A 26,930-nucleotide genomic window follows, 5' to 3' on the forward strand; every position below is an offset into this window, starting at 1 on the left:
TGAAAACCAAAGCTTGAAATATAAAAAAAAAAAAAAACTGGCCTGCAAATATACATATATTTAAATAGCAAGTGGACAATTATATTTTACTATATAAACCATCGGGTTTCCCAGGTGACCCATTGGTAAAGAATCTGCCTTCCAGTGCAGGAGACGTAAGACATGGATTAGATTCTTGGGTAGGGAAGATCCCCTGGAGGAGGAAGTGGCAGTAGAACACTACTGAGCACTCAGGCATAGAAACCATTAGCTGCTCCTTCCTTTCATTTTGCAAAGCAAAGTTAGCCCAGATTACTCAATGCTAGCACCTGAGCTCATGGATTATTGCACTCTAGTTTGAAAACTGGCCCATAAACAAAGGGAATGAGAAACCAAAGAAAGAGGCAGACCACTCCAGACCAGTAACTGGTGGTTTTAATAAGCAAGGGAACTTACATACAAGACTTAGGAGGCCATAGGAGAAGTAGATCACGGTGATCAACTTTCAGAATCTTAACAGTTTATACAGAGGCGTTAACTGGGTTCAGTCATGTACACCAGAGATCCCCAACTTTCTGGGCACCAGGGACTGGTTCCATGGAATACAAGTTTTCTGCAGATAGGGGTGGTGATGGTTTGGGGATGATTCAAGCATATTACATTTATTGTGTACTTTATTTCTATTAGTGTTATATCAGCTCCACCTCAGAGCATTAGGCATTAGATCCCAGAAGTTGGGACCCCTGATATATACAATCCAGGTGGTCTCTATAACACATTGTCCTTGGAACAGCTCCTATTGTGGGAGTTATGGGCAGGGTGTACATTTCAAGGTCAGTGGAGGGCTGAGGAGCCTTTGACTTGGGTATATCACACAGGTGAACCCACAGTCGCATCCTCTTGATGACCTCCTCCAACTTATCACATCTCTTTCTTTCATAATAAGCGGTCATAGACTCACAAAGCATGTATACATATTTTTCTTTTAATGGTGGCATCTTCAGTTTCCTCTGTATTTTAGTTTTCAGAGTAAAATTAATCACTGCTTACATAACATGTGGAATGTTCTCAAAAAATAATTATTTTATATATGTATATTTTCAAGCATCATAGTGATGACTGTATGAGTTTCCCAGAGGTGTTGTAGAAAACTGTAGTAAATATTTGTGGCTGAAAACAACAGAAACTTAGTGTCTCACATTTCTGGAGGCTAGAATTAAAAAATCAAGTTGTTGGCAGGGTCATGCTCCTTTCTTGCCTTTTCCAGACAGCTGGTGGTTGCTGGCAATCCTTGGTGTTCTTTGATTTGTAACTACAACTCATTTCAAACCACTGTAGTCGTCAAAAATGATATGAATACATATGATAAAAAGTTAATTTTAAATTATGCAAAAGAGCCAAGATCTCTGTAAAATTTTATATATATCATGCTATTTCATTCTAATATGTGTATATTTATATTATATAGTTATTATCTCATATTGAAAATTATTTTTCTAAAGTGCAAAATTTCTTGGTAAATATAAAAGTAGGTTCAAATGTATTACCTTTCTTCTGTTTTCCTTTTTTATTTTTTTCTTTTAATATTTTTAGCCTCTCTGGGTTGCTGTTTGGATGAATTTTTTTCTGTGTATAAGGGGCATTTCTGTGATATTACATTTATATGTGAAATATATCAACTTTTAAAATAAGCTATTTGTAATTTGAATTTTTTGATAATTTTTAAATAATATTATATGTATGAAATTAATACTTGACCTAGTAGAAGACACAAAGCACAAGAACTCAGTGATCATAAAAACAGCATATTTTTTGGTGATCTAAAAAGCCTAGAGCGATATCATGGCATATTTTTGGTATCACAGTTTATTTCACATGAAAGCTGTTATCAGCAACCTAAAGGGAAAGCTAAGGAACAGTGAGTGCCTAAAATCACAGGTTTTTAAGGAGGGGATTTTAGTGCAAAGAGATAGATTGTCTCTTGACTGAGCATTTTGTTACAAACTCAGCAGTCTACAAAACAAAATGAATCAAAATTGTAATTTACCTGGGTCATTCAACCTTATTCATGATTGCATCATAGAAATGATGCTCTCTTTAGCCCCTGAAATCTTGAAAGTTATTAAAAGTAAAATTATAGATAAGTGGAGTAGTTTCATCAAGTTCAATTCTACAAAGAGGAAGGGCAAAACTTGTTTCTGCCATCAGAAGGACCTACAAATGTGTGAAGGGAAGGTTGCAAAACAACATCTTTTCTTTGTTAATGTGTTATAACAACACTAGTAAAGCAAAAGACAAACATGCTTCTGTAAAATAAGATTTTTTTATGTCCTATATATTTATTTTTTGATACAACAATCTTGTTAGTGTATTTATGAATTGCACACACCCTTGTTGCACCAGAAATCCATTGCATCCTTCACTCTTTACCACTCTCTCCATGTCAATCATAAAAACATTTATGCTTTAAAGGCACTTATAGACTATAATTGAAGCAGTGCTATAAATGTCTGCATGTGCAATACACTGCTGTACTTGAACTTGTATTTGAAGAGCAGCTCTCCTAAACTGAATATATTTTATTTTGGAAAAATATATATTGGACACATTTCCACAACTTTTACCTTTTGTTGAATGTTTCTGTTCACTCTGCTTACCAATTTTCCATCTCTTCTTTTAAGGAGACTGACTTCCCTTTCCAATCCACTTTTCTATTTCAACCATAAGTTTCTAACAGTAGCTTTTCATTATATTACTTGGAATTTCTGTCTATATTTATTTGTTCCAGAAGTAAACAATAAAGCCACTGTTTCTAAGAACTGCACAAGTCTATGTTCAAATCACATGGAAATAGCTTGTCTGAAAAACACAGGAAGAAAAGTGGAATTGAAAAGTAGATTCCTGACAACATTCAGTTGCTGGTGCCAAAAGTTCTAGAAACGCAGGCTCGTATTACAAACTCATAACTAAATGAAATTCACCATGTATTTTACTCTTTGTCTAAGATACTTCAGGATGAATGTCTTGTGTTTCTTTCATTTTTCTTACTAACTTACTTCTATTTTTCTCACAAGAGAGATAAAGGTATTTATCATGAAAGGACCAAAAAAAAGACAAACTAAATCATTATTAATAGCATCCTTTATTGGAGGAAGTGATTAACGTATTCTTAAAATTTTGCTTAGGTTAACAGGCAACAGATGACAAACGTAATGACAGGGATTTGAAAGTAATTCTATTAGAAGTAGTTTTCTAACTAACTGTTACTTTACTTTCCATAAGCATATTAATTATTAATCGATGTTTCTTACTTCATAGCATAAACATGTTGACGGGATGATGGGTTTTGACATTATAAGTATGAAAATAAATTATAAATCATTGGCTATTTATAAACAATTTGTTTTCCTTAAGTAAATATTTGTATTTTTAACCAAAAGACTTGTAGAGAAAAATCTATAATTTAAGAACATTTTATAATATGTCTATATTTTGTTTGCTTCATTAATCAGTACATAAAGTATTTAATGCTTATTTTGGAAAAAAGCCTGGAAAATTAATATACTAGTGTCTCTCCCCCCATGTTTTCTAATGTGCCCCAGCGCTTTCCATTGGTTGACATCAAAGTGAAGTCAAAAGTGTGGGAACACATCAATATGTTTCACAGACGTCATTCTTCTCAGGAAGTGAGCAGGAATGAGGCAACGAGAGTCCATATGGAATGTCAAATAGAAAATATTTGTTAAAAGCACTCTTTTCCCTTTATCATCAATTCTATTTCTAGTCCAGATAAATATAATGTGCTTCCAATGAGAAGAATTCACACAGAACCACCATCATAAATCTTCTTATTGATATGTGACTAACAAACAAGTCTTACTCCAATCTAACACCTAACATATCAGCCATTCCTATGTTCTTTCTAGGACTGCAAAAATAAATAAGTAAATAAACACATGAATAAATAAATAAATAAAGGTATGTGGGTCATTAACAATCCTATGAACATAAATGTCACATATCCCTTTTAAAGTTTGTCACAACTCTGTGTTGGTAATCTTCCCTGATGGTTATCATTTATTTTATATTCTCCTGTCCTCTATTAGCACATCAGTTAAAAGGGGAGAAATTCAGTCACTTATTGTTTTAGGATCTGAGGGCTTACTACTGTTGTCTTTAACCTATCTCCTTAGTTTTCATTTTGCTGAATTATTGTAGTACTTAAATGAAAAACCTGAGAAAATTTCAGAAAAACATAGTCTTCCCTATTCTGATTGTACTTCAGCAAAGCAACATTGGTATAGGGATTAATCATTTCATCTACAACAGCCACGTCCTTAGCTGCTTGATATCCCAGCTACATGCTGAAAATGAAAGTGAAGTTGCTCAGTCATGTCTGACTCTTTACCACCCTACATACTATAGCCCACCATGCTCCTCCATCCATGGGATTTTCCAGGCAAGAATACTGGAATGGGTTGTCGTTTCCTTCTCCAGGGGATCTTCCTGACCAATGGATACAATACCACATCTCCTGAATTTCAGGTAGACTCTTAACCATCTGAGCCACCAGGGAATCTCTGAATGCTAAACCCAAGACATTCATGAAGTAGTCTTGACATCTAGTTCATGAAAACTCTAATGATGTTTCTTAGATGCTTCCCATGTGGTGCTAGTGATAAAGAACCCTCCTGCCGATGCAAGTAGACATGAGACACGGATGCAATTCCTTGGTTGGGAAGATCCCCAGGAGGAGGGCATGGCAACCCACTCCAGTATTTTTGCCTGGAGAATCCCATGGAGAGAAGAGCCTTGTGAGCTACAGTCCATAGGGTTGCAATAAGTCAGACACGACTGAAGTGACTTAGCACAGAGCATTATGTTTCTTAGTGAAATCATTTGTCCTAGAATATTCAAATACCTTGAGCCTAAAATATTGGCTATGAAAGGTAAAAATGTTTTCCATGGATTATTACTTTGGCAATGAGTAAGGAATTTTGTCAGCCAAGGACTGGAAGTGCTAACAGAAACACTATAAACAAAGAAAGCAATCCAAGACAGTCAACCCATTACCAACCAGGTAAACAAACATCCTGTGGCATGGTGCCATATCAACAGCACAGGATTTGTCTCTGTTGTTGGCTGGTTGAACCCACAGCTGTGACAAAAGCCCAGCTTGCTTTGTTGAGGAAAAGAGAAGGTCTATAAATCCATGCCTTTCTCTATGGCCACTTTTCTGTGGGCCCAGTGATAAAGAATGGGGTGGCTAGGGAAGTAGCTTGGAGAAGGCAATGGCAACCCACTCCATTACTCTTGCCTGGAAAATCCCATGGACTGAGGAGCCTGGTGGGCTGCAGTCCATGGGGTCGCCAAGAGTCGGACATGACTGAGCGACTTCACTTTCACTTTTCAGTTTCATGCATTGGAAAGGAAATGGAAACCCACTCCAGTGTTCTTGCCTGGAGAATCCCAGGGACGGGGGAGCCTGGTGGGGTCATACAGAGTCAGACACGACTGAAGTGACTTAGCAGTAGCAGCAGGGAAGAAGCTGTATATATCCATAAAGAAGGTAATTTGACTACTTAAATATTTAGGACCTATGCTGACATAGATGAAAATTTGTGTGCATTTACTTTGACATCCTGGAATGTGAAGTCAAGTGAGCCTTAGAAAGCATCCCTATGAACAAAGCTAGTGGAGGTGACGGAATTCCAGTTGAGCTATTCCAAATCCTCAAAGATGATGCTGTGAAAGTGCTGCACTCAATATGCCAGCAAATTTGGAAAACTCAGCAGTGGCCACAGGACTGGAAAAGGTCAGTTTTCATTCCAATCCCAAAGAAAGGCAATGCCAAAAGATGCTCAAACTACCACACAATTGCACTCATCTCACACGCTAGTAAAGTAATGCTCAAAATTCTCCAAGCCAGGCTTCAGCAATATGTGAACTGTGAAATTCCTGATGTTCAAGCTGGTTTTAGAGAAGGCAGAGGAACCAGGGATCAAATTGCCAACATCTGCTGGATCATGGAAAAAGCAAGAGAGTTCCAGAAAAACATCTATTTCTGTTTTATTGACTATGCCAAAGCCTTTGACTGTGTGGATCACAATAAACTGTGGAAAATTCTGAAAGAGATGGGAATCCCAGACCACCTGATCTGCCTCTTGAGAAATTTGTATGCAGGTCAGGAGGCAACAGTTAGAATTGGACATGGAACAACAGACTGGTTCCAAATAGCAAAAGGAGTATGTCAAGGCTGTATATTGTCACCCTGCTTATTTAACTTCTATGCAGAGTACATCATGAGAAACGCTGGACTGGAAGAAACACAAGCTGGAATCAAGATTGCCAGGAGAAATATCAATAACCTCAGATATGCAGATGACACCACCCTTATGGCAGAAAGTGAAGAGGAACTAAAAAGCCTCTTAATGAAAGTAAAAATGGAGAGTGAAAAAGTTGGCTTCAGAAAACGAAGATCATGGCATCTGGTCCTGTCACTTCATGGCAAATAGATGGGGAAACAGTGGAAACAGTGTCAGACTTTATTTTTCTGGGCTCCAAAATCACTACAGATGGTGACTGCAGCCATGAAATTAAAAGACGCTTACTCCTTGGAAGGAAAGTTATGACCAACCTAGATAGCATATTCAAAAGCAGAGACATTACTTTGCCAACAAAGGTTCGTCTAGTCAAGGCTATGGTTTTTCCTGTGGTCATGTATGGATGTGAGAGTTGGACTGTGAAGAAGGCTGAGTGCCGAAGAATTGATGCTTTTGAATTGTGGTGTTGGAGAAGACTCTTGAGAGTCCCTTGGATGGCAAGGAGATCCAACCAGTCCATTCTGAAGGAGATTCGTCCTGGGATTTCTTTGGCAGGAATGATGCTAAAGGTGAAACTCCAGTACTTTGGCCACCTCATGTGAAGAGTTGACTCATTGGCAAAGACTCTGATGCTGGGAGGGATTGGGGGCAAAAGGAGAAGGGGACAACAGAGGATGAGATGGCTGTATGGTATCACTGACTCGATGGATGTGAATCTGAGTGAACTCCGGGAGTTGGTGTTGTACAGGGAGGCCTGGAGTGCTGAGATTCATGGGGTTGCAAAGAGTCAGACACAACTGAGTGACAGAACTGAACTGAACCATTTCATCCTCTGTCATCCCCTTCTCCTCCTACCTTCAATCTTTCCCAACATCAGGGTCTTTTCCTAATGAGTCAATTCTTCCCATCAGGTGGCCTAAGTGTTGGAGTTTCAGCCTCATTATCAGTCCTTCCAATGGATATTCAGGACTGATTTCCTTTAGGATTGACTGGTTTGATTTCCTTGCAGTCCAAGGGACTCTCAAGAGTCTTCTCCAACACCACAGTTCAAAAGTATCAATTCTTTGGTGTGCAGCCTTTTTTATGGTCCATTTCTCACATTCATATATGACTACTGGAAAAACCACTGACTCGATGGACATGAGTCTGAGTGAACTCCGGGAGGCCTGGTGTGCTGCGATTCATGGGGTCACAAAAAGTAGGACACGACTGAGCGACTGAACTGAACTGAATTGGAAAATCCATAGCTTTGAGTAAATGGCCCTTTGCTCTTAATGTCTCTGCTTTTTCACATGCTTTTGGTCATAGCTTTTCTTCCAAGGAACAAGCCTCTTTTAATTTGAAGTCATAGGTTGGTCATAGCTTTTCTTCCAAGGAACAAGCCTCTTTTAATTTGAAGGCAGCAGTCACCATCTGCAGTGATTTTGTAGCCCCCAAAAATAAAGTCTCTCAGTTTCCATTGTTTCCTCATCTATTTGCCATGAATTGATGGAACTGGATGCCATGATCTTAGTTTTTTAATGTTGAGTTTTAAGCCAAATTTTTCTATCTCCTCTTTCAACTTCATCAAAGGGCTCTTTAGTTCCTTTTCACTTTCTTCTGTGAAGATGGTCATCTGTGTATCTGAGATTATTGATATTTCTCCCAGCAATCTTGATTCCAGCTTGTGCTTCATGGGTTTTTCATGATGTACTCTGGATATAAGTTAACTAAGCAGGGTGAAAGTATATAATCTTGATGTATTCCTTTCCCAGTTTGGAACTAGTCCATTGTTTCATGTCCAGTTCTAACTGTTGTTTCTTGACCTGCATACAGGTTTTGCAGGAGGCAGGTACAGTGTTCTGGTTTCCCTTCTCTTGAAGAATCTTCCACATGTTGTAATCCACATAGTCAAAGGCTTTAGCATAGTCAATGAAGATATTTTTCTTGAATATTCTTGCTTTTTCTATGATTCAACAGATGTTGGCAATTTGATCTCTGATTCCTCTACTTTTTCTAAATCCAGCTTGAACATCTGGAGGTTCTCAGTTCACATACTGTTGAGCCTTGCTTGGAGAATTTTGAGGATTACTTTGCTAGCTTGTGAGGCAAGCCAGGCAAGTCTGACTCAGTCTCTTGTGGGGTCACCACTGCTCTGTCCTGTGTCCTTTGCACAAAAGGTTTTGTTTGTGCCCTTCAAGAGTCTGTTTACCCAGTCCTGTGAATGTTCTGTAATCAAATCCCACTGGTCTTCAAAGTCAAATTCCTTGGGGTTTCTCAGTCCCTTTGCCAGATCCCAGGGTTGGGAAATCTGTTGTGGGCCCTAGAATTTTGCAACAGAGAGAGAACTTCTTTGTATAATTGTTCTCCAGTTTGTGGGTCATCTGCTCAGTGGCTCTATGGTGGAGCTAATGGCAACCTCCTCTAAGAGGACTTATGTCATACACCATGCCTCCCTGGTCTGTTGCAGCCAGAGCCCCTGTTCCTGCAGTAGGCCACTGCTGACCCATGCCACTGCAGGAGACACTCAAACACTAAATGTTAGGTCTGGCTTAGTCTCTTGTGTGGTCCCTGGGTCCTGGAGCACACAAGGTTTTGTTTGAGCTCTCCAAGTGAATCTGGCAGTTATGGGGTTTGATTCTAAACACTACTTCACCCCTCTTACCATCTTGTCAGAGTTTCTCCTTTGCCCTTAGATATGGGGTATCTTTTTTTGGTGGGATCCAACATTTCCCTGTCAATGGTTGCTCAGTGTTTAGTTGCAATTTTGCAATTCTTTCAGGAGAAGATGAGAGTTAATATGTGCATTAATATACAATATTTGAAGCTTTTGTCTTTTTGTGGTCTCTGAAAACTCAGTTAACCCACCAATCAATCCCATAATTCCAGGTAGATCCTAAATTCAGACCATTTCTCTTTTCATGCAACATAAAGGACCAGAAAAGCAAGTCAAATATCTGCTATTTGGCGAATTTCTTAATGAGGCTCATTTTAGGAACATTACTGATTTGAGTGTTAGTTCAGTGGCTATCAACTAAAGACTTTCAGCTAGCATACTCATTTGATCCATCTTGGGACCAGGATCATGAATTTTCCTTCTACTTTACATTTTTGTAGTGCACTGCCCCTCGAGTCAAATATTTTGATTATGGGAGAAGTGGAGAATCAGCAGGAAAAAAAATATATAAATGACTCTGAGCTAAGCCCAGAATCCTACTCAGGTATTCTATATCCAAGCCATTTCTAGTATGAGTAACTGCAATGCTTAGGATCCCCCCTACTCATTCAAAAATAGATTGAATACTTGAAAAAAGGAAAATTGAATAGAGCTTATTTAAAACAAGTAATCTACAAAAGTGTGGGGATAGGTATTTTTAGAGACAGGATTGTCATTCCAGAGATTGGTAACTTGAGAGTTGTTAAGACCTCTAGAACCTGAAATGACAAAGGGAGGGAAATTTTCTGAAGAACCAAAGAAATTATTTGAACGACTTGAGAAGAGCCATAACTTACCCAATTTACACAAACATCTCATGGGTCATGCTGAGAGGGACCTGTAGGGATAAACACCCTATTTTTATTCTTCCACTATTTCTCATTTCCTGCTAGTCCTTGCCACTATCAAGGGAAATCACATCAAACAAGAAGTCACTGATTTAGTTTCCTAAAGGCTGTCCTAAACGTCAATACTTTAAATATATACATCTATACACACAGAGGGCTTCCTAGGTGGTGCTAGTGGTGAAGAACCCACCTTCTAATGCAAGAGACATAAGAGATATGGGTTTTGATCCCTGGATTGGGAAGATCCCCTGGAAAAAGGCATGACAACCCACTTCAGTATTCTTGCCTGAGGAATCCCATGGGCAGAGGGAGCTGGCAGGCTACAGTCCATAATATCACAAAGAGTCAGACATGAGTGAAGCAACTTAGCATGCACACACATACAAAGAAACTTAAACATTCAATAAATATCACACATACATATACTAAAAAGCTTCCTTTTGTAGGGCTAATCCCACAAATGAGATTGTTAGTAAATTGCAATAAGTTTTAGTCCTAAGAAAACTTTTCAAATATCTCATTCACAACTTCCAAGAATCAAAACTTTTATAGTAACAGAACTTTTTCTGTCCAGAAGCTACAATTCAATTTTTACTATTATCAAACACTTTCTAAGTAAATAAATCATATACTAAATAGACTTGATTAAATAACCAATTAATTATCCTAGAAATAAAAATACCAAGTGATTATATTTACTAGTGTCTATTTTTTTTACCTTTTTTTCCTAGTCTTTAGAATTATGCATCTATCGTTGTATATAATCGGTGTTGTTAGAACAAGTACAGCTACATAGTGATTTGATTATTACAATAGTTCAGATATATATTTAATCAATGATATCATATTTTAGCTTTAGTAATTGCAATCAGGTATCAGGAAAATTATTACTTACTGAAATACTTCCCTATCCCCATCAAAATGTGAGACTGGAAATTGAATTACCATAGTTAAAATTGTGTTATGTGGGGGAGTGAATATCAACCATGTATTTATGCTTGCTTTGGAGAAGGTAATGGCAACCCACTCCAGTACTCTTGCCTGGAGAATCCCATGGACGGAGGAGCCTGGTAGGCTGCAGTCCATGGGGTCGCTAAGAGTCGGACTCGACTGAGCGACTTCACTTTCACTTTTCACTTTCATGCATTGGAGAAGGAAATGGCAACCCACTCCAGTATTCTTGCCTGGAGAATCCCAGGGACAGAGGAGCCTGGTGGGCTGCCGTCTAGGGGGTAGCACAGAGTCGGACATAACTGAAGCGACTTAGCAGCAGCAGCATGCTTGCTTTGAATTCCCTATTCAGTAACATATGATGTCATTTAATGCATTCAGACTTTATTATAAGCTTTCACTTAGTCACCGATTTAGTTTTTCACGTTGGTCTTTGGTATATATTTTGAATGATGAATTACAGTGTTTTTAGGGGTTTTACATTTTTATTGAAAAATATAGATATTTATATTAATCTGTACACATTACTCCATATTGCTACTTAATGTAAACTTAAATAGTTTTATAAAGTAATTTTTCACAGCATTTTCAATGTACTTATTGAATAATATACTGATTGAATTAATAGATATTGTGACATTGAACTTCATATTCATAAATTTACCTTTCTGCTTCATAGAATACAAGGTTTATAAAGTATTATTAGATTTGTGTGAAGCTAATGCTATATAAAATATTTTGTGGTTTTTTTTCTATTTTAATTTCAATGCTAGAAAATTCTTTTCTTAAAATATGTAGTGTGAAGTTATTTGTCATCTATTTTCTGTGATTATCTGAACCTAGACTTTCTGGAATTACTGAATCATCTGATATTGACACATTTCTGGCAATTTGATAAACTTTTTTTTTTTTCTATATTTTTCTTACACTCATTTCTCTGTTCATAACATTTTCCTCCTGGAAATCAACACCTCAACAATTTTATTTAACAATTTGCCATGGAATTTTTTTTTTTTTTTTTTTTTTTAATTTTATTTTATTTTTAAACTTTACATAATTGTATTAGTTTTGCCAAATATCAAAATGAATCCATCACAGGTATACATGTGCTCCCCATCCTGAACCCTCCTCCCCTCCTCCCTCCCATACCATCCCTCTGGGTCGTCCCATTGCACCAGCCCCAAGCATCCAGTATCGTGCATTGAACCTGGACTGGCATCTCGTTTCATACATGATATTTTACATGTTTCAGTGCCATTCTCCCAAATCTTCCCACCCTCTCCCTCTCCCACAGAGTCCATAAGACTGTTCCATACATCAGCATCACGTTTGCTGTCTCGTACACAGGGTTATTGTTATCATCTTTCTAAATTCCATATATATGCGTTAGTATACTGTATTGGTGTTTTTCCTTCTGGCTTACTTCACTTTGTATAATAGGCTCCAGTTTCATCCACCTCATTAGAACTGATTCAAATGAATTCTTTTTAATGGCTGAGTAATACTCCATTGTGTATATGTACCACTGCTTTCTTATCCATTCATCTGCTGATGGACATCTAGGTTGCTTCCATGTCCTGGCTATTATAAACAGTGCTGCGATGAACATTCGGGTACACGTGTCTCTTTCCCTTCTGGTTTCCTCAGTGTAGTATGCCCAGCAGTGGGATTGCTGGATCATAAGGTAGTTCTATTTCCAGTTTTTTAAGGAATCTCCACACTGTTCTCCATAGTGGCTGTACTAGTTTGCATTCCCACCAACAGTGTAAGAGGGTTCCCTTTCCTCCACACCCTCTCCAACATTTATTATTTGTAGACTTTTGGATCGCAGCCATTCTGACTGGTGTGAAATGGTACCTCATAGGGGTCTTGATTTGCATTTCTCTGATAATGAGTGATGTTGAGCATCTTTTCAAAGCCACAGTTATCAAGACAGTATGGTACTGGCACAAAGACAGAAATATAGATCAATGGAACAAAATAGAAAGCCCAGAGATAAATCCACGCACATATGGACACCTTATCTTTGACAAAGGAGGTAAGAATATACAATGAATTAAAGACAATCTCTTTAACAAGTGGTGCTGGGAAAACTGGTCAACCACTTGTAAAAGAATGAAACTAGAACACTTTCTAACACCATACACAAAAATAAACTCAAAATGGATTAAAGATCTAAACATAAGACCAGAAACTATAAAACTCCTAGAGGAGAACATAGGCAAAACACTCTCTGACATACATCACAGCAGGATCCTCTATGACCCACCTCCCAGAATATTGGAAATAAAAGCAAAAATAAACAAATGGGACCTAATTAACCTTAAAAGCTTCTGCACATCAAAGGAAACTATCAGCAAGGTGAAAAGACAGCCTTCAGAATGGGAGAAAATAATAGCAAATGAAGCAACTGACAAACAACTAATCTCAAAAATATACAAGCAACTCCTCCAGCTCAACTCCAGAAAAACAAATGATCGAATCAAAAAATGGGCCAAAGAACTAAATAGACATTTCTCCAAAGAAGACATACAGATGGCTAACAAACACATGGAATTTTCTTTAGCTCATTCTTATACATTTTTCTAGTTATTTTCCTATCCATGCTTATATTCTCACTAAACTATTGAGGTTGAATCCAAAGCTCTTAAAATTTTCAAGTCCAATTCAGAAGATATATTTTAACAAGAATTGTTATTGTTATTATTTTTAAATTGGTTTTTTATTTATTTGTTTGGCTTCACTGGGTCTTAGTTGCAGCACTCAGGTCTTTGTTGCAGCAGCAGACTCTCTAGTTGTGCCTTGCAGCCTCAGTAGTGGCAGTGCACAGGCTTAACACTCTACTGCATGTGGGATCTTAGTCCCCGACCAGGGCTCGAACCTGTGTCTCCTGCATTGCAAGGTGGATTCTTAACCACTGGACAACCAGGGGAGTCCCAATTTTAGACCAAACATTCATGACACTGTGGACAAAGAATGTTACCTGCCATCCCAGTAAACAACAAATGTTACCCATCATTATGCTATCAGCCACTAAAGCTGCCTCCAACAAGTGTGTCTTGAGGGGACTTGAGGGTGGAGAAAAACAGGATACTAAGCTCTGGATAGCTAAAATACATACTTAAGGGATAATTTCAAGGAGTCTTTTTTTTTTTCCCCTCTACGTTGAAAACTCCTAGATAGCCTGGCTTCTTCTTTACCTCTTTGGAACAGTTCCTCAGGTATCTGAGAGGCTATCTCCACAAGCTGTAGTCTTCAGTAGGTCCCTAGATGAAATATAATTCACAACTTTTAGGTTGCATGTTTATCATCATTCAATAACAATATATTTTAGAGTATATTTCCTACTTGGAAAAGAGAATGGATAAGAGCATTGGAGAAATATTAAGCTGAGTAGGTATCTGGTTTCTGTTCTGTACTACACTGAACTACCCATGTCCTTAAAATTTGTAACTAATCAAAATTCATTTTGTGCATTGTTTATCTTATAGTAAACATGTTAAACAGAAAAATAAAATAAGTATAAAATTTTTTATTAATCCAAATCCATCTCAGCAGTTATTATACCAGATATATGTTCTGAGCATGAGAGAGATTTTTAAGAGACAACAAAGGGTCTTAAAATACACTCTATTTCTCTTTTAACCCTACCAGCTATATTTTAAAAAATATTTTCCTTTTTGTGTTCATTAACATATAAAGTTCTTAATAAAAATATTTCCAATATCAATGCAATTATATTTTAACTTTCTTTATAAAACATGTCTAGCAAGTAAATTCATTTTTAACACATGGGAGAGCACAGATCCTGTCTACTGCATGTAACGAGTACTTTTCTATATGAATATATGTATGAATTTGCCACTACTCAGGATTGAAGTTTTTCTTTCAAAGTATTGCTGGAAACTAGAAAACTGTGTAAGAATTAAGAAATAAATGTGTTTGCTTTATTCATTTTCACATAAGCTATGTGCTAATGTTCTCTTCCAAAATGTGCTCATTTCCTACTTTATCTCTCATTTTTTAGTCCTATCTATATGCTTTTGTTTTTTAATGCAAATAGATAGTTATACTGGTAATAATGAGAAAAATGAGAAATAAAGTAGCAGTTGTAAAAACCGTTATTGAGAAGAATTAATATTTTTTCACAATAGTCAGGTTTTAAAATTGCACAAAAAATAAAAATTGGTTCAGAGTATTTTTATTTTAGCATTATTAGGCTTTATATTTTAAAATTATTTCTGAAAGAAAAATATTCAGTATCCTCTTTGCATAGGATCTGTAATAGTTTTTCAATAACCATATAAATCATGCCAACATTTTGTCTACCATGGGATACTAGTTCTCTTAAAAAAAACCAACTCTGAGCTAATGTTTATATTAAAAAATAGACATTTATTTCTCCATCTACAATACTGTATAATATCATTTATATGTGGAATCTAAAACAATATGACAAATTAATGAATATTTTAAAAAAAGAAAAGAAACAGGCTCACAGATATAGAAGACAAAGTAGTGGTTTCCAGACTGGAAAAGGAAGAGGAAGAGGTATATTAGGGGTCTGGGATTAAGAGACACGAACTACTATGTTCAAAGAAAATAAGCAACAAGGATATATTGTATAGCACAGTTATTGCCATTATCTTTTTTTTTTTTGCCGTTATCTTGTAATAATTTTTAATGGAGTATAATCTGTAAAAATAATGAATCACTATGCTTTACACCTGAAACTAATAAAATACTGTAAATCAACAACAAAAAACAGACATTTAGCTTGTAATAATTACTTGCTTGAAATTAAACCTATACAAGGTATATAATAACCAAGATAGGCTTAATGTTCTCCTCAGCTTAACTAAACTTAAAACAGATTTCTTCCTGACTCTAGGCTCCTGACAGATAGCTCTTTTCTTAAAGCCTTTACTTCAGAAAACTTTTAATTTACCATTGTCCCTTTGAGTTTAAATCTTCTCCCAGCCTCTTTCTAGTTTTACACATCAGGAATAGCTTCTCAAAAATCTTGGAGCCCTCTCTTTGAACATATGCATGAAGAAAGACAGGGCTCCCATTTCCCATCTCTATGAGAGAACAGGAGTATAAATTGATGAGCCAATTAGCAAAGACCGAGAGTCTAATCACATTGGCTAACGCGTCCCCTCCCTTGATGCTTTTCATTATTTTTTCACTCTTCACCTCTGTTTTCAAATTTCAGTTATCCTTTTCTTTCAGAGGAGTTAAACTCAGTCTCTCCCTTCTATTGCAATAGTTTGATCCATTGAAATGGACTTGAATATGGTCGTCTTTACCTATTTATCTGGTCCACTAAAATTTTTACCTGATATTGATGTGGTATTTGGAAAGAACTATAAAAAGTACATCTGTTTAAAGTCATATCTCTCAAAACATCATAACTTTGACAACTCAAGCTCTGTGAAGTATAATTTACAAATATAGATTGGTGTAAATATAAGTTTTATCTAATATGTAACTATTTCATTACATTGATGGAGCACTCACTGTCTATGGGTAAAACCAGATTCATAGTATTGGAGTGATGCAAAAATAAACACGACATTATATCTACCACAAATTGTTGCACGTTAGAAATTGAGATAAATATCTATATTGAAAATTATGAAGCAAGGCGTAAAATTATGCTTTCTAAAACTTACAAAACATGTCCCAAATGAAATATTCTAATAATTGTCTGGGAAAAAATCTGCAGAGGTTCCAGAAACACCAATTTGTCTCTTTATCCCATCAGGTAATATGTCCACGTCAAAGCCAGATGTACAAAAGCAGTTTCCGCACTTGCTTAAGTAGCTATTCGTAAAAGTGCATGAGTTGGGGGGATCCTGTGAACACATAGAAACACTATGATAGAATTTTGTTATTGTAAAAATCATGTTCCCACTTCTTTTCATCACCTGAAAAAAACGGATGCACAAATATTTTTTTAGTAACTGACTATTCTGAAGATAGAATTGGGAAAGATCTTGCCAAAGTAGGCATGAGATACTGATGTTAATGGATATAAAAGGCATTGTCAGCTAATGAGGAAATTGGATTATGTACTTTCACATCTATTTAACCAATGGAGATATTATCTTCCTAGCTTTCCACAAAAACAATGTCTACCAAGCTTCATTTATTTTTTCTGTTTATGAAGTTTGTGGAAAGGACATTTGATCACTTTGTGAGGATTTGAGTTGCCCTTTTGAGTTCTCTTTTCCCAGACCTGAGCAGCCTTATCTCTATCAACTTTACTTGGATTTGTTATAAGATTTAAATTGGGTACTTCCCTTTTGCCAAGAAGAATACTAGTTTTCTGCTCAAGTCTGAGTGCTCAAAGTATAATATGGCCTGAGAACGCCTAATCTAGAACCATACACTAGTGTACAAATCAATGAAATGGAAAAAGAATATCAGTAACATCTATAGTTTTTCATTCTGAAAATAGAATTTTTAAAAATACCCTTGGATCTGTGGCAAAGACTTTCCTCCCACAATAATTATTGAATGAGATGAATCAAGATACTGTTTTTTTGTTTGCTTATTATTGGTTTTCTTTATTTTTTGATGGAGATAGGAGAAAGTTTACACAGCAAGGATATAAGAAACAGATTTTAGGGTAAAAGTGATAAAATTTAGGAATATTTCTTTAAACCAAATTGTCAAAGTTGGTTGTGGCTAAGAGTTCCTCAGGGATCTTTATGTGGCTGTCCATTTTTAAAAGCTTGGTTTTGGTCTTCCCATTCCCTTCCCCTGTAAGCAATGTTCCCCAAAGCTGTCTTGAAGGCAGTTTAATGTACAAGCTTGAATTTGATTTGTGAGAGAACACTGAATCAGCTTTGGGACTTATCAAACCAACATTATAAGAACTATCTTTATCCATCCCCCAAATTATTCACTTCTGCTCCTTCCCTGTGTGTGTGTTGTGTGTATCTGTAACTTCAGGAAATGGTAAAAAAAAAATAAAATAAATCTTTGAAAATGGAGGACAGGCCTAAAAAAATAAAGAACATTTCTTTTTAGAGAAATACTCTTTTTTTGTTGTTTATTTATTTATTTTTACTTTACAAAATTGTACTGGTTTTGCCATACATCAACATGAATCCGCCACTATTATCTTTTGCAAAGTTTGCATAAACTTGATTGTTAAAACAAACTAGAACAGTATATGTAAAAGAAAACTAAAAACTGAAATAATTACACTATAGATATTCATGTGAAAATCCTAAACACATCTCAGAACAAGCAAACCAGGTATTACAGTGTTAAACTTCATCATGAGAAATTAATTCCAAATATTCACACATATTTTGATTTAAAATTTCCATGAATATTATTCAACACTTTAAAAAGTTCATCTTTCAAGTACAATTTAGTATTGACTATATTCTATGTATTGCAATAAGAGTTGAAGTGCCATTGATTAACAAATTACAAATAAAATAAATGATTATGAAATTATAAAGAATGATATTTAAAGACAATGAAATGCTCAGCAAACAAGGATAGAAAATTATTACACATTTCATTGAATGCAACTATTCCAATGGATATCAATAATCAGAATAATCAAGCAGAGTAGTTATATCTATGAAATTTTCAATATATAAAGTTTGATATAAAGCAGTTTTACAAAGCAATTAAAATATTTAAAATGAACCAAAACCAGAGGGATGGTATGGGGAGGGAAGTGGGAGGAGGGTTCAGGATGGGGAACACATGTATACCTGTGGCAGATTCATTTTGATATATGGCAAAACCAATACAATATTGTAAAGTTAAATAAAATTAAATTTAAAAAAAGAAAATAAAAATGTGATAGACATAGAGAAAGAAAAATATTAGATGGTGCTCTACAGAAAAGTAAATTCATACAGCAAATGTTGTAATATAATTGAGATCTGTTGGGCTGCAGTGCACAGGCCTACAAGGTCTGTGAGTTCCCAGTCTCAAGACTAAAGAAAGAGACCAAAGTCAGCAACATAAACATCAAGGTTTAATGAATGGAGGATCTTAAATGTTTGAAGCCTGGTCCTGGAACAACACCCCACCACGTATGGCACACAGTGGGCAGGACATGGCGGCAGTCTTCACTTCCAAGGGGAGAGGGAGATTGCCAAATATAGGGGGAATTACATCAGGTTGATACATTAGTTACCAGGGAAACTAGTAGAGAGGCATGCCCCTCACCACCCCTTTGATAAGCTATCACTCCTTGGGTCAGAGGCAAGCATGTAGGAAGATCAGTCACATGAGGATGGTGTAGGTGAAACAGGTCCTGCTCAGGCAGGGGATATTCAGAGAGCAAGAGAACAGCCATCCTGAGTGGTGTTTCCATATAAGACCATGAAAGGAGAAATTATGATGAACATTATCTTACAAAGATAAGCAAACAGACCCCAGCTCACAGATCCTAACAGCTTGTGAGAACTTTAATTCTAATTAAGAGAGGTTTAATTTTACAAAAAGAAGCCATAGCAGGTTGACTTTTATTTATATTTTTAATTTTATTATTTCATTTTTTTAAAAATTTTATTTTATTTAACTTTACAATATTGCATAGAGCAGGTTGACTTTTAAAAGAAAAGGGATTGAATTTGCTATGGAAAAACCATTCCAGCCACTTGCACATTCATCTGTTCTATAAACCTCTATATTTTCTAACCACATGTCTTACGTTTGTAGACTTGAAAATATCACTTTTGAAATAATCATTGTTTTTATCATTATATTTCATTTTTCCTTTTATATAATCAGAAGTTTTATTTTAATTTTAGTTGTCTATTCAAAAACAGATAAGCTCCACTGTCCAATAATGCTAAATTACCACAGCCATCAGATAAAAGAAGCAACATAAACCAGTACATTAGAGAGCTGATTACACATTTTTGTTTGTTAAATATATGACTCCAGGGATCTAAGCATCACCATTACTTGACACATTAGTCATCTGGAGTTGTCATGAGTTAACAAAACAAAAATTCCCAGAGTAAATTTTACAAGCTTCAGTAGTTTGGGAAGTCTTGTCTTGTCATATTTTTTTATAGTTTTAACATTTAACACAGAAAACAATTATAATTATTTATTTATTCAGGCAAACTAGAACCTTAGGCAAATACAACAGCTATGACCTGTATAATTAAGGAAATATGAGTGTTTTGAATAAATAGACATGAGAGTTTGATTTGTCCCAATATTCACAGAGAATTCTTTAATCCATAAACAACTAAAAATATGCTAATTTTTTAATTGCTACCCAGAAAATATAACAAAGACTACAAATAGTAAAATTGAAAACAGATGAGTATAGCTAAATTTAAACATATAATATTATAATGTATAATAATAATGTTTCATGTAAAATTTGTGAAAGTTTTAAAAAATTAAGGTACATTTATTTTTATCTTTTTACTAGGTAGTAGAAAATATAACCCACTCCAATGTTCTTTCCTGGAGAATCCCAGGGACGGGGAAGCCTGGTGGGCTGCCGTCTATGGGGTCGCACAGAGTCGGACACGAATGAAGCGACTTAGCAGCAGCAGAAAATATAAATTCATATTAGATGCATATGACATGCAAAACTATAGGGACAAAACACAACCTCAATCTCTGTCTTATCACCCCCTTCCTTTCATCCTTCCCTCCCTCTCTCTGTTGATTTGCTATCTTTAGAAAAATACTCAGTTGAATCTCAGGAATGAGTGAAAACCTATACAACAAATGTAACAAATGAAGTGGGTGGAGAATAGGTACTGACATTAGTAACTTTAAAAATGAGTGGAGTATAACAGTGTGGAGATTCCTTTAAAAACTGGAAATAGAACTGCCTTATGATCCAGCAATCCCACTGCTGGGCATACACACTGAGGAAACCAGAAGGGAAAGAGACACGTGTACCCCAATGTTCATCACAGCACTGTTTATAATAGCCAGGACATGGAAACAACCTAGATGCCCATCAGCAGATGAATGGATAAGAAAGCTGTGGTACATATACACAATGGAGTATTACTCAGCCATTAAAAAGAATACATTTGAATCAGTTCTAATGAGGTGGATGAAACTGGAGCCTATTATACAGAGTGAAGTAAGCCAGAAGGAAAAACATAAATACAGTATACTAAAGCATATATATGGAATTTAGAAAGATGGTAACAATAACCCGGTGTACAAGACAGCAAAAGAGACACTGATGTATAGAACAGTCTTATGGACTCTGTGGGAGAGGGAGAGGGTGGGAAGATTTGGGAGAATGACATTGAAACATGTAAAATATCATGTAAGAAACGAGTTGCCAGTCCAGGTTCAATGCACGATACTGGATGCTTGGGGCTGGTGCACTGGGACGACCCAGAGGGATGGTATGGGGAGGGAGGAGGGAGGAGGGTTCAGGATGGGGAACACATGTATACCTGTGGCGGATTCATTTTGATATTTGGCAAAACTAATACAATTATGTAAAGTTTAAAAATAAAATAAAATTTAAAAAAAATGAGTGGGGTAAGAATAGTAGCAGAAGAATTGCATTACACACAAGCACAGAAATTAGTTGATATAGATACTTGCTACAGGGATATAAGATAATAATTCTGATACGGCCATACATGCACACTGGAAACGAATGATTTTGTAAATGGATAGCAGTTGGCAGGAGCGAGGTTTCTTCCTGTTGGTGTGAATGAGTGGAAGACAGACTAATCCATGTAATCATAAACTAAAGTTTGATGCACTTCATACATCACATGCTTATTTCATCCCTGTGTTATATGAGAGCCTAAGATGAAAATACAATAGCAAGGATCACACATAGTACTCTGATCTTCTGTTTTAACACCATTCCCCTTTCATCAACTGAGCGGGGCCACAGAACAAAAGTAATACTGAAGTACAACATTAAAAGTATTGGATTCTATCCCAAAGTATAACATATACAACAAAGCATAGAATAAAAAACAAAAAAAAAAACATGGTATCACTCACATTGATATATTAGATGCATGTCTCACATTCTACTCGTGCTATTTTTCCCCTTATTTCAAATAAATGTGTGTTTGTGAGGAAAAGGTTAATACAATTAAGATTAATCATAATTTAAAAGGTAAAATAGCACTATCAGAACTGGGAAGAAAACGAACTAACCAAATGGCTTTATATTGTCTAAGTAATAAGACCATTTAAAAAAATAAATTGCTATCAATAGTTTTTGAAACAAAAATTAATCTCACAATTTTCTTCATATTCTCTGTAATATACATGCTGAAATGGAGTCCTCAGAGGTGCCTTAAATTATGTTAAGTTTAAACATTCTTCCAAGTGTTATAAGATATTAAATACTCATTTCAGAGTAATATTTGTTATGAATATTCCTGATTCAGTATAATTGAAAGAATTACAGAATTAGAAGAATTTTATATTTAAAAAATCAACAAAGAACTTTATTTTAAAAATAAATTAATTTTTACTAATTCAGTGGAGTAACTGAGGCATTTAGCTTTAAGTATTTAAATATTTTATCTAAATAAAAAGCATATAAAAGTTTCAACTTTGTTTTCAAAAGTTGGGGCATTCTTATTTGATAAACTTAAAATGTTGAAAGAAAAGTTACTGCAAAGTAGTATCTTGAAGAAACAGAAGAAAATACTGTTTTGGAAAATTTTCATTGCTGAATATCTACTCCACTACAACAGCTAGATCATCCTGAAAGTTGAGGAAAAAAAGTGAGAGCTCAAAAACACTTGAGTTTCAAGCAAGAGATTCTCACAAAGAGAAACAATTTGCACTTGTCTAGGATTCAAGAGCTGAAGTAGTATCAAATATTTATGTCTAAGAGAACACCACAATAAGACCAAAAATGATATCTCTACATATTTTAAAGTATAGAAATTACAGCATCCGGCAAATCTCCACTCCTATTACCATTGCTTGCTATGTTTTTCTCGAGGATACGTTGAAATGGTAGACAACATTTTCTTTTCTTTAAAAAAAAAAATTAATTGAAGTATAGTTAGTTTCCAATGTTGTGCTACTTTCTATTTTACAGCAAAGTGATTTAGTTATACATATATATATATATATATATATATATATATAATATGTGTGTGTGTTTGTGTGTGTGTGTGTAGGGCTTCCCTGTGGCTCAGATGATAAAGAATCTGCCTGTACTAAAGGAGACCCAGGTTCAACCTCTGGGTTGGGAAGATACCCTGGAAAAGGGAATGACTACACTCTCCGATAGTCTTGCCTGGAAAAATTCCACAGGCAAGGAGTCTGATGGGCAACAGTCCATGGGGTCACAAAAAGTTGGACATGACTGAAGGACTCAGCACATGCATACACACACACACACACACACACACACATATACATTCTTTTTCATATTCTTTTCCATTATGATTTATCACGGGATATTGAATATAGTTCCCTATGCAATACAGTAGGGCTTAGTTATGTATCTATTCTGTATATAGTAGTTTGGGTCTGCTAATCTCAAACTCCTAATCTATCCCTCTTCCACTTCTCCCTCCCCCTTAAGAAACACAAGTCTGTTCTCTCTGCCTGTCTGTTTCATAGATAAGTTCTTTTGTGTCATATTTTAGATTCCACACATAAGTGATGTCATATGGTATTTGTCCTTCTCTCTCCGACTTACTTCACTTAGTATGATAATCTCTCAGTCCATCCATGTTGCTGCAAATGGCACAATTTCATTCATTTTTATGGCTGAGTATGCTTGCTCTTCAGAATTCTAGCAGAGCTATTTAAAATCCTAAAAGATGATGCTACTAAAGTGCTAATCTCAGTATGTCAGCACATTTGGAAAACCCAGAAGTGGTCACAGGACTGAAAAAAGTCAATCTCTATCCCAATTCCCAAGAAGGATGGCACTAAAGAATGTTCAAACAACTGTAAAATGGCACTCATCTCCCATGCTATTGCTTCCTTCATAGCTCAGTTGGTAAAGAATCTGCCTGCAGTGCAGGAGACCCTGGTTTGATTTCTGGGTCAGGAAGATCCACTGGAGAAGGGATTGACTACCCTCTCCAATGTTCTTGGGCTTCCCTTTTGGCTCAGCTGGTAAAGAATCTGCCTGCAATGCGGGAGACCTGGGTTCAATCTCTGGGTTGGAAAGCTCCCCTGGAGAAGGGAAAGTCTACCTACTCCAGTATTTCTGGCCTGGAGAATTCCATGGACTATATAGTCCATGGGGTCGCAAAGAGTTGGACGTGACTAAGCGACTTTTATTCACTCACCCACTCCCATGCTATTGAGGTTATGCTCAAAATCCTCCAAACTAGGCTTCAACATTATGAGAACTGAGAACACCCAGATGTTCAAGCAAGGCTTAGAAAAGGCAGAGGAACCAGAGATCAAACTGCCAACATTCACTGGATCATAGATAAAGCAAGAGAATTCCAGAAAAACATCCACCTCTATTTCATTCACTATGCTAAAACCTTTGATTGTGTCATAAAAAACCGGAAAACTCTTACAGAGATGGGAATACCAGACCATCTGACCTGTCTCCTGAGAAACCTGTATGCTGATCAAGAAGCAAGTTAGAACTCTGTATGGAATCACTGACTGGTTCAAGCTTGATAAAGGAGTATGACAAGGGTGTTTATTGCCACCCTGTTAACTTATATGCAGCGCACATCATGTGAATGCTGGGCTGGATGAGTTACAAGCTTGAATCAAGATTGCTTGGAGAAATATCAACAGCCTCAGATATGAGGATGATACCACTCTAATGGCAGAAAGCAAAGAGTACATAAAGAACTCCTTGATAACCATGAAAGAGGAGAGTGAAAAAGTCAGCTTAAAACTCAATATTAAACAACAACAACAGCAAAACTAAGATCATGGTACCCAGTCTTGTCACTTTATGGCAAATAAATGGGAGAACCTGGAAGCAGTGACAGATTTCCTCTTCTTGGGCTCTAAAATCACTGTGGTTGGTGATGGCAACCATGAAATTAGATGATTATTTCTTGACAGGAAAGCTATGACAAACTTAGACAATGTGTTAAAAAGCAAACAAATCACTTTGCTGACAAAGGTCTGTATAATCAAGGCTATGGTCTTCCCTGTAGTTGTGTAGGGATATGAGAGCTGGACAATAAAGAAGACCGATTGGTGAAGAATTGATGCTTTTGAACTTTGGTGCTGGAGAAGACTCTTGAGAGCCACTTGAATAGCAAGGATATCAAGCTAGTCAATCTTAAAGGAAATCAACCCTGATTACTCTTTGGAAGGACTGATGCTGAAGCTGAAGCTCCAATACTTTGGCCACATGATGTGAACAGCCAACTCATTGGAAAAGATGATGATGCTGAGGGAGACTGAGAATAAGACAGCTGGATGGCATCACTGATTCATTGGACCTGAACTTGAGCAAATTCTAGGAGACAGTGAGGGATGGAGAAGCCTGACATGCTTCAGTCCATGGTGGGGGGGATCACAAAGAGTCGGACTTGTCTTGGTGAATGAACAACATCAACAACATGCTTGCTCCTTGGAAGAAAAGCTATGACAAACCTGGACAGCATATTAAAAAGCAAAGACATTGCTTTGCCAACAAACATGCAGATAATCAAAGCTATGGTTTTTCCAGTAGTCATATACAGATGTGAGAGTTGGGCCATAATGAAAGTTGAGCACTGAAGAATTGATGCTTTTGAACTGTGGTGCTGGAGAAGACTCTCCAGAGTCCAGGGGATATCAAACTAGTCAATTCTAAAGGAAATTAATCCTGAATATTTATTGGAAGGACTGATGCTGAAATTGAAGCTCTAACATTTTGGCCACCTGACGTGAAGAGCCAACTCATTGGAAAAGACCCTGATGCTGGGAAAGAGTGAGGGCAGGAGGAGAAGGGGATAACAGAGGATAAGATGGTTGAATGGCATCATCAACTCAATGGACATGAGTTTGAGCAAACTCCGGGAGATGTTGAAGGACAGGGAACGCTGGCATGCTGCAGTCCATGGGGTTGCAGAGTTGTACACAACTTAGCGACTGAACAACAGCAGTATTCCACTGTGTGTTAGGTTTTCTTTTTATCTTATCATTTTCAAGTTTAAATGTAGTAAATGAAGAGATTAATCATGAAAAAATAAGACTAGGTAAAAGAGAAATAATTAAATATAGATTTAAATCATTGACTCTCACAATAATGTAGATTCTACTCTTTGAGTAAAGTCGATGCAGATTTAAACTATGAAACAGAATAAATGGTTAAATACCATAGGAGTTTGAGATTGTGCTTTGCTTGAGGAATTTGAAATATCTGATCAGTGTATTTACATTAGCCAAAATGCATATGTATTGTACTATTAAAAATAACAATTTAGTAAAATATTTAAAGCTGACAACCCCTGTTGTTGATGGTATTAATCAAGCTCAGATCTTTCCCCATTCAGTGCATAGTTTTTAAAAATGTAATTTAATTATTCAATGGAAAACTACAGAGAAAGTAATATGAACAAGTGGCAATTTCAAATAAACAAAACGATGATATCTCCATGCATTCTACCGAAAAAAAATACCGAAAACATTACTTGCCATATAGCTTCATCTATGACAAATGCATATTTTTGCAAGAAAAATACTTGCAAAGTATTAATAGGAACAATAGTACTAATAGTGCTAAACTGTAAATATGCCAATGTATTCCAGGCTGATTTTTAGAATATCTGTTAACACAATTTAGTTCTAAGAAATATTTGTGGAAAGAGAAGATCTAGTCTAATATTTACATGAAAATGCAAAGGATGGTGATAGCCATAAATATTACTAAGTTGAATAATTTAAAATGTTTTATACCAACATATAATTTCAGGGGAAAAAAGCTTAGTTATGATGATATAGAAATTAAGGCTTTGACAAATTAACCAATGGGAATGATGAAAGGGTAAAAGAACTTTTGAAGTTTGTCCTAGAAAACAGTGAGGAAATAATTAAAAAAAAACTATCAAATAAATTCTGTTGGGTCTATTGTGTTATTCAGATCAGGAAACAGGGAAACATGACTGCTGTCATCCCATAAATAAAATAAACTCCAGATAATTTGTAGAGGAAATGTTTAAGGTACAAAAATAAAAATCCTAGAAGCTAATGTAG

This window comes from Bos mutus, chromosome 12 (assembly GCF_027580195.1).
Source record: "Bos mutus isolate GX-2022 chromosome 12, NWIPB_WYAK_1.1, whole genome shotgun sequence".
Taxonomy (NCBI): domain Eukaryota; kingdom Metazoa; phylum Chordata; class Mammalia; order Artiodactyla; family Bovidae; genus Bos; species Bos mutus.